Source organism: Culex pipiens, chromosome 1 (genome assembly GCF_016801865.2).
Source record: "Culex pipiens pallens isolate TS chromosome 1, TS_CPP_V2, whole genome shotgun sequence".
NCBI lineage: Eukaryota > Metazoa > Arthropoda > Insecta > Diptera > Culicidae > Culex > Culex pipiens.
In genome coordinates this window covers 128,355,061-128,372,463 of record NC_068937.1, presented here as the reverse complement: position 1 = coordinate 128,372,463, position 17,403 = coordinate 128,355,061, and the positions used below count along the sequence as shown (strand labels likewise).

General features: G+C 40.4%; 1 protein-coding gene across 5 annotated transcripts in view; it reads right to left on the bottom strand.

The window, feature by feature from the left end:
• Window positions 1-17,403, bottom strand: part of LOC120423585 (AN1-type zinc finger protein 6) — a 51,594-nt gene that overhangs the window by 23,436 nt on the left and 10,755 nt on the right. For 4 of the 5 annotated variants that reach the window (XM_052707941.1, XM_039587446.2, XM_052707944.1 and 1 more), the window contains exon 3: window positions 5,680-5,721. The gene's annotated coding sequence lies outside the window, so the exon portion shown is untranslated. Of the gene's footprint in view, window positions 1-1,556; window positions 2,008-5,679; window positions 5,722-17,403 lie in introns of those variants that run through there. The other variant, XM_039587445.2, reaches the window with a different exon arrangement.

Here is a 17,403-nt window from a genome sequence, read left to right as displayed (position 1 = left end):
GCTCACAATACACAATTGTGAACGCGCTTCGCGCTACAAAGATACAACCGGATTGGTGTGTGAATACATATGCGGAAGAGCCGGATTGGTCGGCATTCGAGCCGTCAGCGCGTAGATCGCGACAAAAGTAGGTTAAGGCGTTGTTAGGTTCGAGCGCTTCCGAGAGTTACGATTCTAACGACGTAGAATCAAGAAGTGGGTCAGTAGGTGAGGATAAACCTTTAAATACGCATTTGATTGAGTTCAACGCAAAAGACATGAAGTTCCCAATCACGGACTTCAACATTGATATACCTCTGAGGCATAGATGCGAAAAAGTTGAAGTTCCAGATTTGGGGTAAGTACTGTAAAAAGTGTAAAGAATAGTTAGCGACAGCTCGTTTCGGGTAAGTACATCTGTCAACTGTCAGCCAAGTAATGCGTTATGAAATATCACTGTTTTGATATTTCATAAACATTGCCAACAATTGAATCTTTGGAAATGTAGGTTGACGCAGTTTTCCATGCATTTCCAAAGACGTAATTCTGCTGCATCTTGGTACTACGTCACAAATCTTTGTTATCTCCCCCTGTTCAATGGGTTCTAATGGCGCATTCTAAATTCATCAACTACGCAGAATACAAATCACTGATAATTACGTCAAAACACCCATCTACTGCCCACTGAGCTGATGCACCGTGCACTTGCTGTGTTTTCCTATCTGCAGCGCAGATAAGCACCCAGTTTCCAACTCCCGATAAGATAAGACCGTTTAGAGCTACGAGCTTATCGTCATTATAATCCCTGTGTCCAAGCGTGCTTTGCTCGTGCGTTCGTTGCTTCCCTCACACCAGGCATTACACACCAACTTCAAAAAAAAGTTGAATTAATCCAATCTACTGAGCGCGCTTCGCCTCTGGCGTATTATGTTTGTTTCCTGTGTTCAAATTCCGTGACAGAGTCCTCCACCTCGTATTTCTCCCAACCAACCAAGAGTTCAGCAGCAAATCTCGACTTGATCGGCGGAGGAGGCGCACAAACATCGCTTCGAGCACTTTGGTTTCTTCTTCCTCCTCTACGGCTGTTCGTTCGCTTTGAAATTCCACCTTGTGTTGAAGGCTTTTCTTTATGTTCGGAGTTTGATTGCTTCTCCCTCTTCTTCAGCTTTGTGTTACGCGTTTCGTTTCTGCGTTGTCATCGAACTGCGAACGCATTCACAGACACATCGTTATCTGCTCGTTACAAGATCCGCAGTTCCGTTTTTGGGGGGGTTACTACGCCTCAGAATGGGGTCGCCTCGCACTCTCCTCTACCTCTGCCTGCCCTTCTCTTGTTCACATTCACCAACACAAGCACACAAGTAGACGAACTCGCTACACTCGCAGAAACTGCGTAGATGTCGTGAGACTGTGTGTGGTATTCTTAGTGTACTCTAGAGACCAGCTGGTTTCGTCGCGTAAATCCACCATCGTCATCATCGCCTACTAGACAGCTGACGTGGTTCGTCAACATCGAATCTTCTAGTCATTCCTTCAAAACCATTCACACCCATGCACTCACAATCCAAGCAACTTACTTTTCCTTCCTGTGCAGATTTCGCGATATTGATTCGTCGCGTATTCCTGCCTTGTATGCGCTTTGCATGCAGCTCTGCTCCGTTCAGCACTTCTTCTCCGATTTCTCAATCGCTTGCGATCAGCGCTTCTTCTGCATCGATTTCACTTCACTCACTGCCTTGAAACACACTCTACTCCACACCTCTCCGCTGCTCCTCTAAATCGCTTGTCGTTTTTCTTCTATGAACTACTTTGCTTTCCTTCACACACTCTGCCTTTGGCCAACACAACTGGCTCCGAACTCTGCTGAAGCGCAGAAAAAAAACTAAAACTTGGCACAATTTCCACCAATACAGCTGTACGGGCTTTCCTTGTGAACGAACACAGACTGATTAATATCTTCACCGCGATACCGACGCGAGGAGCGTTCCTCCTGCCTTGACGATGCTCACCGTTGTGCAACTAAACTCGAACTGAACCGCTGACGGCGAGCGACGGATTCGCTGCTCTGGTGCTTCGCTTCGTGGTCTCTCTCTCTCTTGAGTTAGCTGCTCTTTTTGTTCACGCTTGCCTTGTGTAAGTGTTTGGTTCTCTCGCTCGTTTTTTAGAGCTGCACGGAAAGGTCTGAACCGACTTCTAGCAGTGTATTTTTGCAGGATTGTGGTTTTCCTTATCGTATCTTGCAGGTTGCTTTATCTGAAGATTATTATTCAATCAAGAAATTTAAAGGATTAGACTTCCCAATCCCGGACTTCAACATTGATATACCCTTATGACATAGACTAGATTAAGTCGAAGTTCCAACGGATTCGGGGTAAGTACAAAAAAGTGTGTAATGAACAGTGAGGCTGCGTAGTGTTTCAGGTAAGCACATCTGTCAATTCTGTCAACTGTCAACCAAAAAAATGCGTTATGAAATATCTCTGTTTTGATACTTCATAAACATTTCAATTGATTCGATCTTTGGAAATGTTCGGTTGAAGCAGTTTTCTCAACATTTCCAAAGACGTAATTTCAAACTTTGTCAACTCATCCTGCGACATGTCTCGCTTGAGTTATCAAACCCCCCCCCAGCAAAGTTCGATTCACGTGATGACGATACCTAGCGATTCGTCGTAGTTTTTCCCCGAAGCTGATTAAAGTCTGCTCTTTGTACAGTCAGTCAGTCCCAACGACAACACTTTAATGTTGTTATTATCTTCTATTTTCCACATTTCCTGCTGTACGTACACACAGTTTGTCAAGTCACGACACCCGATTCTCTCTCCTCTCCTCCTTCTGTGCGCTGGGTTATCCCAGTGATGAGTAGCTGAGCGGGAGTTTTGCTCTCTCTCTCACTTCTTTGTTCCACCAACTTCTATTTGAAGAGCGCGAGAGATAAACTTGAGACGATGAGCCAGCACAAATGACGAGCTTGCACAGGTTGCGAGAGAGGGAGAGAGAGACTAAGTCATAATCATAACGTAAACATCGCTATAACACCTTCTCTCCAAGCAGTGCACCACCACAGTGACGAGCTTCGTGGGCAAGGTTTTGTAACGAGCGAAGAGCGAACCAACACAGCGACGCTGACCTAGTGGGTAGCGCTGGTAGTGGTGAACTCTATATTCTATCTAGGAAGTCCAATTTGTGAAGAATGAAACGGGCCTTGACTTGGACGGAGGGATGCTGGCTGGACGTGGACCATCATCATACACAGGCATTAGGCACCATCCGCTTTAAAACTTGGGCCAAATCCCTCTCGCTCGCTCGCTCGCTCTTAATCTGATGATGGCGGTGGGGCAGGATGTGTGTAGTTTTTGGGGCTTCATGGTTCTCGTGTTGGCTGTGTGTAATTACACTTGAGTTGGGGGTTGTGTTGGCGTATCAACGGAATGGAAAAAGGGTTAAGCCCTTCACCGGAGAGGACGGTTGATGCACGGAGAAAAAAGTTTTAGCACGAAATTTAGCAAATGGTGTCATTGCCCTCCGGGCAATCTAAGAACGTCCCGTGACTAGATAAATTGGTCCAAAACAACTCGTCATACTTTTCATTAGCCGCTCTATTTTTCAATCCAACTCACATAATAAAGCCACTGATTAGCACCACCACACATGTCGCCTCGCAAGTCATGATTTGGGTTTGGATTGAGCCAGAACATCCAGCGACGAGACGCAGCGAAGAAGGTTGTTGCAGAGCAAAAAGAGACGACGCTTGAAAAAGAGAAAACGGGCAATTTCCAAATAGCGAAATAACTCTTCGCCAAAGCAATTAAAAAAACCTTGCGCATCACACGTCACACGTGCCACGGTGCGAGTTTGGAACCTTCTAGATATCTGCATTAAATTTAGAGAGGTGATGCGGTGGAGTTTGACATATCGCAAGCGATTTTTGATCGGTTCCGGTCCGGCCACTGGAATCGACGCCCCCCGCAATCCGGAACATGGTTCCCGTGGGGACATTTCAACTTTTCAGACGCGCGACGTGTCAAACTTCGTCGCACCAGTTCGGAAAGCTCAACGCGGGTATCGACGACGTTCAAACCAACTTCGCGCGACGGTTCTTCTTCAACAAACACACAGGCGAAACGTTAATTCCTAGCGCAACGACACGGCGTCGATTTGTTGGCTTTGACCATGACTCACAGAGTCCAACGACGATGGTCTTCTTCGTCTTTGGCAGGTGCCGCTGCTAGTACACACGCGCGCGCCTGTACATTATGCAAATCCCACCAGCCCTGGCAGCTGCAGCCAGGGAGGTTCAAGGATTTCTCGCGCGCGAGCTTAGTAGCGTTAAGGTGAAGCCGGTCGCCATCATCAGGAAATGACAAAAAAAGAGCTACTCGCTTGGGTGATGGGTCATTTTCAGTACACCGAGGTCACTCTCCGGTGGTGGATCTGGTGCAGCTGTGGCCACCACTACCGACCGGGATGATTTATTGTGCTGACTATCATAAATTTTTGCGCCGCCGTCCGCCACGGAGAACAAAGACATGTACCCAAATGGAAACACAACACAGACACACTTGCACTTTATTTCCGTGAGTGTGTTTGTTTGAGCTCGACAGTGAAGCTTGCATTTTGTAGCCCGCGAAGATTCGTCGAGCAAATTGAAACTTTACTGTTCAAAGTCGACGATTAGATTCAAGTTTCGATCGATCCGTTAAGGTCACTCCTTTGTGCAGCGTTGAAACGAGAAGAGACGCAACTCGTCGTCAGGTCTTGCTCCTTTTGCGAAGAAGACGTCCGGAAAAGGTAGTGCGGCCCGTTTTGGCGGCGCGGAATGTGATGTGTGTTCGCAATTACAACATGTCTAGAACCGGAATTCGGAGGGCGGTACGGTACTGATTGCAGAGTGCGCTGCGTTCATGAATCATCATGAAATATGTTTTATTACACCCTGGACGCGAACTTTAAGCGTCGTTACACTGCCCGTAATGTAGATCTTTCTTGCGAAGGTATGCGAGCTTGGTCCTCTCTGGAGCCACCAATTTGATGTCTTCCTTCTATTTTGTGGAAAACCAACAAAGACCCGTTTTCCCGATGATGAGTTTCCTCGACCAGCAGACGATAAAGGAAACGTTGTTCTGCAGTTTCTGCTTCTTCAGTCGGTCGCTAGCCTGACCCAGCCCAAGGAAACCCAGGGGTTTCCTCTTTGTTGCGAGGGCAGATGTCACGGCCAGACTAGCAGAAGCAGCAGTATGTTTCCCGGCAACGAGTTCAAGCCGCGTGCCCTTCTTCTTGTTAGAGTTGAACCTTCCTCCTTGACTGGTACGAGAAATTTTCCTTGCAAGGAGAAACTTTCTCTTCAAGATTCAAATTGACTTTGTCGTCGCCACCACCATAAATCCGTAATTAAAGTGGAATTCCTTCGATCGACCTTGGTCGCTCTACACAACCTACTAGTGCTACTACAAAAAAACGCAGCCCTTTTCTGATGCGTAGTACAGCTCAGCCACTTAGTTTTAAACTGATGATAATAGCATGTTACGGCCGCTGCAGGGTACATAATAACGGCCACACGTGTGCGGTCTGGTCGATTGCCGCCGCAAGTCTTGGAATGACTAAACAAACTGATAACGTCGACGGGGAGTCGTCGACGAAGTGAAAGGCCGTCGACGACGTACAACAGGCGTACTTTAAACTAACTTTTAATCTACTCACCGATATTTTAGTATTGGTAATCCAAACAGATTTAGTCAATTTCTGGAATTGAAGAAAAGAAAAAAATATTAACATTTTGGAAACAAATCATCAATGCTGTCTAGAAGTCTTTCGGGGTTCCGGGACAACGACATCGTCGTTGCCATTTTAAACCTCTGGGAAAGTTGACACTGCACTACACTACCCCCCTGTACCCAAACCTCCAAACCCTTTCTACGAGAGTTGATGATTTGCCAACTTTGTTGGCAAGTCCCCGAAAATGCAAAGCAGCCGGAGCCGCCCTTTTGCAAAGTCCTTGGCGATTTACATATTTTAATGTCCTGGGACGAAGAGTTAAGCTATAAATATAACACTTGCACAGACACATACATACATATCACAACAGCCAGTCCCAGCTCGTTTTGAAAGTTGGGACTAACCTCCTGTTTGGTGAGGAGACAATAAAGTCAATGGAGAAGTAATGCCTCGTCGAACACGACTTGGGTCGATTTCATTGTCAACGTTAGCCGCTAGGTTTCGATACGTAACAATCGTCCGACTTGGTACTGTTCATTTTCATTAGATGCAGTTTGATTTGTTTCAAGCCACGTAAAACGCACGAGTTCCTCCCGTGGTATGGCCTCTCGGAAGGCACGACGGCGGATAAGTTTGTTGACTCTATCAGACCCAATCCCGCCTATAGACGAGAAGTGATTTAAGAATTCGGCAATTTTGAATTTTAAAAAAGCAGGTGAACTCTTTAATTTTCAAAAAAAAAAAAATGGTTGGACGATTTTGCTTGTTTCATGTGACTTTGCCGATGTTTGAAATCTGTGGTAGCCTATTTTCATGTTTTGTTAAAAGTTTATGATTCCATTTAAGCTGAAGTCGTTGATCATTTTCGAAGAGAATTAATCATCACCAGGGGCGCCGACTCTGGGGCACGGTACTTTTTGCCCCCCTTAAAATTGGGCAGGGGGGGCAGCCCATACATTGTGCCCCCCCCCCAGTAATTTTGGAAGAAAAATATTCTTATTTTTAATATTACAAAAAAAATCACAAAAATAATTGAAAATACATAATATTTAAAACTGAATTGGAATTGGATAGAATTCTTGTAAGCGAATCTGTAAAATAGTTCAAAAACATTTGTTGTTTTCTAAATCGACAACGTTTCATCTATACTACTGCGCTCTCTTATGCTAACTAGGTAGGAAAACTAGCAAGCTTAGTATACAAGAGCAAACCTACGCAAACTCTTGCCAAAACAATCATCAAGTTTTCAGACGCAACATTCTACGCTTTGCCATTGTAGATCAGGATTTAGCGAAAATGAACTGAAACACTTTTCAAAATGGTAATTTTATGACAGCTTAACATTTAAAAAAATGCTGATAAATTCGATATTTTTTTAGTAATTTTAGGTAATTTAAATTCTTGATTTCATTTTAAAAAATTGCAAATTTTTGGTCGTATCAAATTGTCATAATGCTTTTCTTTATTTTATTAAAAACCGTTTGTGTATCTTTTTGGTTATTCTTAAATTCTAAAATTCTTAAATTCTTCAATTCCTAAATTCTTAAATTCTTAAATTCTTAAATTCTTAAATTTTTAACAAATAAATTGATGTAAAATTTTCGATTTTTTTAAACATTGATTTTTTTTAATTTCCAAATTTCTGATTTTTGAATTTCTGAATTTGTCATTTTGCTTTCTAAAAATTCTTAAGCCATGAGCTTTTTTTAACCCTAGAGTTTTTTAAACTTTTTTTTTTAAATTTTGGAATATTTATTTTTTTTCTGTTATTTTTTTTTCTAAATTGCAGATTTGAAAAAATGTTGTTTTTTAATGTGTATTTTCCAATTTCTAACGTTTTAAATTTTTGCTTTTTACTTTTGTTTTCATTTTTAGAATATTTGTGTTGTTAAATTTTAAATACCTGATCATTTTTATTATTGACTGTTACTTCTGGAAAATAAGTCAAACCTTTCAAACATATAAAAAATAAACATTCTCAATCACGTTTTAATAAATTTTCTTTTTCAAAAAAAAATGATTCCGGATGAAATAAATTCGTATCACATTGTAATATTCAAATTGGTAAAATTCGTGAGATACAATAAACTTAAACATCAAATCGCCACTCTCACGATTTCGGAAAACAACCGTGCCCCCCCAACATTTTGGACTAGTCGGCGCCTCTGATTATCACTGTTCGGCCCGATCGTCCAGTCCCCTACGTTGTGCATTACTGCGGGGACGTCCGGAACAAGAAAACGAAACGAAACTACGACGGCGGACGAAGACACCACTGGGAGGACGGTACAATAAAATAAAACACGGCGACTTTCTTGGTCCCGATGAGACGACCAGTCTCAACGGGTGTCAAAACGCAACAGAACGAATTTATTTCACACAAATTACAATCAACATTCAAAACAATAACAAGTCAAGCAGACGTCAGTTGCCACCACTGACGTCTCTTTCGTACTCACCCCCCCGTGCGACGGGGGGTGATAAATAATTACCGATAATAGGGTCCGCGACCCAACATACCGGTCCCCTAAAATGGCACATTTTACCACGAACTTCTTCGCACGACTTCTTGCTGTTGCTGCTCCGGTCCCCATGATGTCCTCTGCTTCGCTACCGCCATCTTCCTCTTGCGCGACAGGCATCCTTCGATGGTTTCCACCTTCAGCAGCGATGAATGGGCAGCCACTTTGTGTCCGGAAGCTGCCGGCCTTGTCTCCGGTCAATTCATCCCTGGGTCCGATTTGACCGTACGCGGGAAAGGCTCTGTGGCCCCAGACTTGACTCGCGAGCACAAGCCTTGAACGCCGGATTACCTCAGGTCCGACACCGGGAACCAGCAGCCAGTGACCTTTCGCCATCAACACTCCAGTCCCCGTCAGGTCCTACCTAACTTCCGCGACCAAGTTCCACTCCTTACATCACAGCTGCTGCAGAGGCGCTGAAACCATCTTGCGTTACCATCGACAGCAAACAAAACAGCAAATGTTCCGGCGCAGCCCCCGCATCCTGGTCACGGCACCAATGTTCGGCCCGATCGTCCAGTCCCCTACGTTGTGCATTACTGCGGGGACGTCCGGAACAAGAAAACGAAACGAAACTACGACGGCGGACGAAGACACCACTGGGAGGACGGTACAATAAAATAAAACACGGCGACTTTCTTGGTCCCGATGAGACGACCAGTCTCAACGGGTGTCAAAACGCAACAGAACGAATTTATTTCACACAAATTACAATCAACATTCAAAACAATAGGTCTATTCCCGTACTTGCAGAATTGCAGAATTTCTGCAGCTTCTGCAGAATTCTGCAGCCAGCAAAGTCACTTTTTTGCAGCACGTTCCCGTACTTTTCAGCTCGCTCTCTTCATCTCTCTCTTTTGCAGAAGTTCTGCAAGGAGAGAAACCGCAAAACTTTTGCCTGGGTAGCGCGTTCCAGTACTTTTTCTGCAATATTGTACACAGCTGAGTGGATTTACTCAAATTGGGTATTAAAGTTGTTTAATTATTTCAAAATATTAAAAAAATGGTTCACAAAAAAAGCAATGAAAGAATTCTTAAGTTAAGTTTACCTCTATAACGAGGATATTATTGTGTATGCAGTACAACATTTTATTTGAAAAATCAAGGATGTATTATTTATTAAGTAACTAGAAATTCATAATAAAATAAATGAATTATGTCTGGATGTCACACGAAAGAACAACGGTGACGCAGCAAAATTGACAAAATTTAAAAAAAATGAATCAAAATCTCAAAAAATTTTAAACACTTAAATTAGGAAATCAGGAAATTACAAAATCCATAATTAAAAATATTTAAAAAATACTAATATTTTCAAATTGAGAAACTTTCAAAAAACATATATCAGATTTTAAAAATGAAAAATAAAAAAAGAATAATAAATCACAAATTCAAAGCTTAAAAAATCAAATAATTAAGGTTAAAAACAAAATCGAAATAAAAAAACAATAGTTTGAATATTTATGAGTTCAGAACACCAAAAATTCAAAAGCTACAGTTAAAAATAATAAGATAGAAAATTTAAGAAATTATAATTTCAAAAATAAGTAAAATTAAAAAATTCTGTAAATCAAAAATTTTAAAACTCAAACATAAATTAAATATAAACAGTCCAAATTTCCAATCTCTAGATCATCTATTTTCTAACCTAAAATATGACTCCAAAATATGTGTGTTTTTTATGATTCAAGATGGCGAAGAATTCAAGAATTTAAGAATTTAGGAACTTAAGAATTTAATAATTTGAGAATTTATGAATTTAAGAATTTAAGAATTCAAGAATTTCAGAGTTTCAGAATTTTAATTTCGACAAAATTACATCATTTTTTTTTTTGTTCATATAAGAATACAAATTGGTAGCACCGTTAAAGGTACAATTTATTATTTGCCAATTAAATTTACCTATTATTTTAACACATATATTTAGTATATTCAAAATCAATTTAAGATCAAAAATTATTCCTAAACAAATATTTATTTGAATTTATTAAACTCAAAAGAAATGTGTCTTTTAAAAGTTTTTAAAACAATTTGTTTTTATAGTACTTTTTTTTAGTTGAGGTACTAGCCGTGCTGTAATACTATGGCTTAAGCTTTCAATTTTTTATCAGGTAAAAATAGTAACACTAAAAAAATCGCTTTATCATTTACATGACTGAACTAAGCCTGAAATCGTTAACATAAAAAAACCAGACATAAAAAAACTACCCCAAAATCATTTATTATTACAACTAATAATAAAATGCTTGATTTCACTCAACTTGCAAATTTTATGTAAGCATGTACTCAACATCCATCACACCAAATTGCAGTAACTTTTCAACAAGAAAGAGAAGAGAGAGCTTGCAGAAAAGTACGGGAACGGTTTTGCTGCAACTTCTACCTCTCTCACTGCAGAAGTTCTGCCTGAGAGAAAAGTTACTTTTGTTGCAGAAAAGTACAGGAACGCTCTACTGCCGTTTTTGTGCAGAATTGCAGAATTCTGCAGTACGGGAATAGACCTAATAACAAGTCAAGCAGACGTCAGTTGCCACCACTGACGTCTCTTTCGTACTCACCCCCCCGTGCGACGGGGGGTGATAAATAATTACCGATAATAGGGTCCGCGACCCAACAATCACTATAAAAAATTGTGTATTAAATTCAATTTAACGAATTTTAGCACCAAAAGGAATGATCATGTGCCGGTTGTTGCCTTCTTGAAACCACTGAAGGATTTTTTGATCTAAATCAATTGTGCTTCAAAATTTATATACTTTTGTGGCACAGTCATTGACGTCCTAGTTGGCAATCATTGATTAATGACGATTTCCATGACTTAAGGTGAAGCCGTTGATCATTTTTGAAGAAAATTAATCATCACTATAAAATATTCTGTACTAAATTCAATTTAACGAATTTCAGCACCAAAAGGAATCAGCATGTGCCGTTTGTTGCCTTCTTGAAGCCACTGAAAGAATTTTTGATCTAAATCAAATGTGCTTCAAAATTTATATAATTTTGTGGCACAGTCATTGACGTCCTAGTTGGCAATCATTGATTAATGACGATTTCCATAACTTTACAAGGAATGGGATAATCGTTACCAAAAGGAATCAGCATGTGTAGAGCTGATTGTTGATTTGACAGGTACTTCTTTTCGTGACGGGACAACGCAGATATTTTGCAAAAGAGGGTTTTGCTCGCGTTGTCCCGTCACGAAATGAAGCAATTGTGAAAATCTCTACTGACTAGTCAACTTTGACTGATTTGGGGTCGCTGAGCTCGAATATGACTCCTAGAATACTCCAAAGTAATCATGGAAGATGGCGGCCAATATGGCGGTGCTAGAAAAAAAAAAATATTTTGATTCTGAGAGTGCGCTCCGTTCGTATTTCGGGCGCCCAAAATGTTGCATTAGCTTGCCCCAATTTAAGGTTTTGTCAAACAATATAGGTGCTCACTTTTTAAATGATAGTTTATTATCCAAGGATCAAGATGCACTATCGATAATTGACCAATATTTATGGTTTTGGGTTCTGCCAGGCAATTTAATGTCGAAAAGTTGTTTTTGTTTACTTTTTTTGTTGTTAAATGCTTATTTACAATTTGGTGGACATTTTTACAGTAAAACTAATGAATGTAAAAAAACGGACGAACGGAGCGCTGCACTCTCAGAATCAAAATAAGATTAAAAAAGATAGGAGGAACATACACCTTAGATTTATTGGTCCTTTATGTGAAATCGTCTCAGCTTTCGAATGGATTTGTCAGTTTTTCGATAAAGCGGGGCGCCGGCCTTCAAAAATGACTTTTAGAAATACATTGTTGTTTTATGGCTAAAAAATTTATGGAACGGTATTTTTCTGACAAGTGCATTCGAAAGCTCTGCTCATTTCCTTTCCAAAACACCCCTAAACATCAAGGGTTCGTTGAAGTTTTGCAAAGTTATTAGCAATTTTGTAGACGCGCCTAAGTCAAAAAATTACCAATTAATCAAAATGTTTTAGCTTCGTGGCACCGAGGTGAGGACAAATTCAACCAACCAAACATGGTTTCTTTCATAACTTGGTGGGGGGCTATTGGAAAAGTACTTTGCTTTTGATTTTTGAGCACCTTGTGTAAATAGTGGTCCACTTTCAGCGAGAATTACTCCATTGCCAAACATCATTGATGAAAATCAAGCTATTTTTTAATAATATTAAATTAAAACTCAAAAATTACTGAAAAGAAGTTTTGAACAGGTAAACATTTTGGCCACGCGTCGCCTCTGCTTTTGACCAATTTTTGATTTCTAATAAGCATTTTGAAGGGTTTTTTCGAGTACGAAGAGAATCCAAAATATGATGCAAATCCGATTTCACGAACCATTGCAAATTAAACAATTGTAATTTTTCGTGACGGGAAAATGCTTCCATATAACCCCTTTTTAAATGTCCTGTATAATGTTATACCTACGGAATCTGCTTTTGTCAATGAGAGGGCATATAAAAGAGTCATTTTACTATAAAATTCCGTTTAGAATTAATAAATATCTGCATTCCATCCATTAATTTGAGCAATTATTTAAAAAAAGTTGGGAAAATTTAAAAATTTCTAGCGTTTATTCATTTTACAACTTCTGCTCACAGATATGTATAGAATAGGAACTTTGGTGTGGAAATATGTTTTTTTGTGTGGTTCAAATAGTTGGAAAACATGGAAAATTATCAGAACCATCCAAGGTTCTACTTGAAAAATTACTGCTTGGTAAACAAGTGCTAAGAATCGGTCATTCGTAGATAAAAAAAAAATAGATCGTGAAATACATTCTATCCGTTTCACATTAAATACGAATATTTTTTAGAATCTACGATATTTTTGTACAACGTAGAATTACGAAACATTGTTCTCAATGTACCAAACTATGAAAAACACCAAAAAGGTCAAGCTAAGATTATGATAAGTGTTTGGGGAACAAACACTTAGCCATTTTGCATTATTAGTTTGTCCATATAATTTTCCATACAAATTTGGCAGCTGTCCATACAAAAATGATGTATGAAAATTCAAAAATCTGTATCCTTTGAAGGAGTTTTTTGATCGATTTGGTGTCTTCGGCAAAGTTGTAAGTATGGATAAGGACTACACTGGAAAAAAATGATACACGGTAAAAAAAAATTGGTGATTTTTTTATTTAACTTTTTATTACTAAAACTTGATTTGCAAAAAAACACCGGGCGGTTTCGGGATGTTTGACAGTTGCGTTGGAGAATTTGAACGGTGTGCGTCGCGGTCCTCGCACAGGATTTTCGTTGCCGTTTCCGTCTTTTTTGTCCCCCGATTGTGCGTGTATTTCGATCCGGGCGGTTTCGCGTTTTCGCATTTTAGTTGGTTTTATCTTTCCACAGCCGGCTGTCTAAGATTAAATCATTTATGCTAAACTCAACACCAAATAACCGGGAATAGTCTCATCCGCATACTCCGACTGTTTGCCTTGAGAATGCATAATACATCACACCATTAAACAAAATTTATTGATTATTGGGTCGCATCATCATCCTCTATGATGAATCCTGGCCATTACCCTTCCCCACTAACAAAATCCCAAGTAGAAGTAGTTTTCCGGCACACGCGGGGGTGTGGATATCGTATAGAACCCACCCTTGGTAGCAACCTGTGCTAACTAACATTCCCGTCCCATTCCCTCGAGATCTACAAACTGACATGGCGGGCGCCGTTGGTGGCCAATGACTGTTTCCTATTCACACCGGCTCTAGTTTTGATGATCGTGATGTTTTATCTTTTCAGCGCATTCATACATGCTGTTGATAAGGGAAACATCATTTGATCGTTGAAGCGTGTGACCGGTTGTGCTGATGGGATATTATGGTCCTGTTCAGCAACGGAGAAGGACAACCATGGGTGGTCTCTCATGCTCATGCTCAAAACTTGATTTGCAAAAAAACACTATTATTATTTTTTTTTTGATATGTTTTAGAGGACATAAAATGCAATCTTTTCAGAAATTTCCAGGTTGTGCAAAAAATTATTGACCGAGTTATGATTTTTTTAATCAATACTGATTTTTTCAAAAAATCGAAATTTTGGTCGCAAAAATTTTTCAACTTTATTTTTCGATGTAAAATTGAATTTGCAATCAAAAAGTACTGTAGTGAAATTTTGATAAAGTGCACCGTTTCTAATATTTTCATGAAAAAATTTTTGCCCCCTGATTTTTCAGACCAATTTAGAAGGGGGGCGACTCAAACATTGAAAAATATTTGCAACGGCCTAACAGAAATCGATTGTCGGTGGCCATTTTAGACACTTCCGGAACATGAGAAAAACCCTAGCATCCGGTATATCAAACTTCATGATTTTGAAAGATTTTTCTGAATGCCCGCCAAAAAGTCAATTTTGTTACATCCTAATAGACAGTTTGTTAAATGTATCCAAGACTAGCTGGTTTAACTGGGGTTGCTTGTTTCAGATTACAAAATATAATGGAAATTTTTGTTCTGGCTATCTTCTGTAAACTTGAGGTGGAATAGCACATATCTCGGGTTAATTTTCAAAAGGTTCAGTTTCGAGCAAAGCCGTTTAGATCGAACGAAAAAGTGGCTTTTTAGAATTACAATACTGCCGTTCTACGCATAATTGTCCCATGTTCAAAAAAGTGGAACTGAGAAAAACGCGACTGAAATTTTTCGATCGATTTCTGTGTTTCTACGCATAATTGTCCCGTGGGTTCCTATTCGCCCTATGTGTTCCTAATCGCCCCAGTTAGCAGTTTATCACCCTTATTTGTGATCCTCTTGCTAAACAACAGGTAAACAAGGCATAATGCTTAGTAAAACTAATGATTCCTTGTAAGAAAATACTTGGTGGGACAATTATGCGTAGAAGTTCAACGATGGGACAAACAGACTTGGTGTTGTTTTTGATGAGTTTCCGAACAAAGTACCAGATTTTATGTGTTTTTCTTAAAGTACACATCAGACTAAACTTAAAAATGGCATGAAGTCAAAATCGTCAAAAACTGACATGGGACAATTATGCGTAGAACGGCAGAATAGGAAGTCCAAATACTGATGAGTCCACATAAGAAGCTATTCTTTTCCCTTAATATAAAAAAAACCCAAATAGATTGCTACAAGCTAGTTAGTTGTAATAATTCAACCAGCTTGTTTGAGAAAGTCTCGTATAGTGATTCGCTTTCACAGAGCACCCAAACAAGCTCAACGAGATAATCGCTTTTATTGAAGGAATGTCTCTCCGAGGAAACGAGATTTAGCCGCCGTTGAGTAGAATTATAGCTTCAGCTTCATAGTGTCGTGACGATATTTATCATAATACACAAACACACGCCCCGCTAGCAGCGACTAAATCCGCGAAAACAACCCCGGAGACTAGCTTCTAGCACCGACCGACGACGAGATTGCGGTAAAATCGTCTCTCTTATTTTAGTATATTTTGCTGTTGTTGTTGTTGAGTCGCCGTCAGTATGGCGAGCGCGCGTTTCTCGAACAAGTCCCAGCCAGAACATGCGCGCCAGCAACAAAGTGTGTGGCTTGTTGTTGTTCAGCAGCGGGCCCGCATGTACATTTTTTTTCTCTTGAATTTATTTCTCGCCGTGTGTTTTGTTAATTATTTGGTCCTTCAAAGTTCGTTGTGCGGCTGCCAAGTCGTTCGACTCTAACAGCTCAATGGTGCTGTACGGTGGGGTGATTTTGAAATCATTTAAATATGTTTATGGCGTTCATCAAAATGGTTGAAACATGTTTTTTTTCTTCGATATTTTGTTTTCTTATTTTGTGCATTTTTTTTATGAATTCAACTACATTTAAACTTCATAGAAGTGTTATTTTTATGTTTCGTAAAATTTGTGATGCTTCACTATTCATTTTTTTTAAGAAGATAAGGGAAAGTCTCCACATTATCCTCAAGCAAATTTCGCTTGGAGTTGGATCGTTGGGAACTGAACTATCTCGTTGGGATCAGATGGGAATCGAACCCAGGTTTCGCTGCTCGAATACAGGATTTATCTTGAATGTCTTAAAAAATGCTGTAGGATATTGGTTTGATTCTCGTAGAAGCTTTTTTATTTTTGTTTAGATGTTTAACCTTTTTTGGCAAATCTACCACAAGTTACGGCCCACAAAGCACACACGAGGTAAACAAACGGTACTCCACAGCCGGAGTTGATACGGCACTTATTGAGCAAGATAGAGAAGCTCGTGTACTACTAACCGTACACATTAGCACAAACGCAGGAGCAGCACCTCGGATGTGTATTTGGCATTAGCGCAGGTTGTGGTAGTAGTAATCACGCTTCTAGGAAGTGTCAGCGCTCAGACACGAGTTGTTCTGAGATTCTTTGTGTTTTCGTTGGTTGGTGTGTGGACTCTCAATCCCCACAATATCTGAGTCTGGGGCTGGCGGGCGGAAATTGAAGCAGTTTAAAGAGTGCTGTGGCGCTCATTTGAATATTTTCAAAACAGCAGTTCAAGCGTGACTGCGCGTCGGGCTGAGCTAAGAGGTTCGAACTGCTGGTGTGGAGGTGGAACAAAGTGACTGATGATGACGAACAGGGAAATTGACGAGCGAGATTGGGACCGGCAGATATGGAACTGGATTTTGATGGATTTCCAGGTTGGGACAACGATTCTTTTTGTTTTTCGAATATCATTGGATCAAGCAAGTTTGAGTTCGAGACCTTTCTGCTCCAGACAGCTCAGCCAGCAGCAGTAATCTCCAGGAGGTCGCCGCCATCGTCTTTGCAACGTGTCGTCGCTGCATTCCGGCACGTAACGTTCCACGAACCGATAAGTTCCAACCAGAGCCAGAGCGGATTTGACACGTGGACGCGACACGTGTACCCTGGCGGGCCAATCCAGGGAGCAACGAAGAACGTGTCTCAACACTGAAAGTTCAGCAACGCTTGGTTCCGTAAAGGTCATCCGAGCAAGTTCTTCTCTGGACGTCGACTTGACGCTTGGCAGGAAACGAAGAAATGGGAATATTCAAAACTTATTATAAATCATATCATCGAGCACATCCCCAGCGTGCGGATTATCACCCTGCCAAGAGTTCCAGAAACGTTGCAACATATAAAGTTAATAACAGAACACAGCCAAGTGAGGGAATAAAAAAGGAGAACTGCCAGCAAGCTTGCAATAAAACCTCCTCCAGGGTGGCTCTTCTTCAGCGACGACGTCGTAGTCCT